Here is a 1,312-nt window from a genome sequence, read left to right as displayed (position 1 = left end):
GGGGGGGTGGGGGTATGTTTTTCTGTATATGAAAGCCAGGCTAGGTAAACCTATAAGAGACAATAACTGGACTAATGGTTTCTTGGGGCCGTGGCAAAGGAGTTGGGATTTATAACAATGAGTACAGGGAAGAAGAACATTCATGACCCCAGTTCTGCCTTACAAATCTGGCCAGCCCAGAGTATGCACACTGGTACAGATAAGAGCTCTCGATACTCCGAATCCAGGACAGATAAGCTCCTCAGGACCAATAATGAGAGTAGAGATACCATGAGGGGAGGGGGAAGGTGGGGGAAGAAGAGGGAGAAAGGGGGAACCCATCACAATGATCGATGTGCAACCCCCACCTTTCAAGGGGATGAACAACAGAAACATGGGTGAAGGGAGACAGATGGTGTAAAATATGAAAATAAAAATAATTTATAAATTATATCAAGGGTTCACAAGGACGGGAGGGTGGGGGAAGGAGGGGGCTAAAGGGGAGCTGATAACAAAGCCTCATGTATAAAGAAACTGTTTTGGAAATGATGATGGCAACCTATGTACAAATGTGCTTGATATAATTGATGTATGGATTGTTATAAGAGTTGAAAAAAAGCCCCCAATAAATTATTTACTAAAAAGAAGAGAAAGAACATATTCTAAGACTGATTGTATAACCGTCTCAATACGGTTGAACCATCGAATTGTATGACATGTGAATTATATATACAGATAAAACTGTTTAAAATAAGGGGATCTGCTGGATCAGTTAGATCCAAGACAAAAAGGCCAGAACGGAAGGTTATGGGGATTCTTTCAGGGGAGCTCCCAAGAGGTGATCTTGAGTAAGAAGAAATTTATGGAATAAAGAGATACCTTTCGATCTAAAAACAAAAGAAGTAATCTGGATAGATTTTCTCAAAGGATAAAAGACAATTATGGGGCTTATCACAGAAAATGTCTTAAGAAAGTGGAAAATTATGTTGGTGAGAGAAAGCAAAACAAGATGCCCCAGCAATTTTCTTTTCATCAAGAGAATGCACCTGTTCATTCTTTGCTCAAGAGTAGCCCGGGGTGTCCTACAAGATTTTCACTTTCTTCTGCAAATCACTTGTTCATGTTCTTTCCCATTTTTGTTGTGTTTGTTTTTTATATTGTAGTGATCATCTTTAGAGTACAGATTTATTTTGTACATCACAAGTTAAGGGTATTAACTAATTAAGAAGGTCCTCTTTTTGTGTATTTAACAAATGTTTTTATTTTTTAAGTGTACCAATTAGGGCAATTATTTATAGTCACCATGGGAGGCAGCCGTCATGATTACCCAATT

Source organism: Echinops telfairi, unplaced genomic scaffold, assembly GCF_000313985.2.
Source record: "Echinops telfairi isolate 266 unplaced genomic scaffold, ASM31398v2 ScPeMD7_3;HRSCAF=10, whole genome shotgun sequence".
NCBI lineage: Eukaryota > Metazoa > Chordata > Mammalia > Afrosoricida > Tenrecidae > Echinops > Echinops telfairi.
This window is presented reverse-complemented; position numbering follows the sequence as displayed.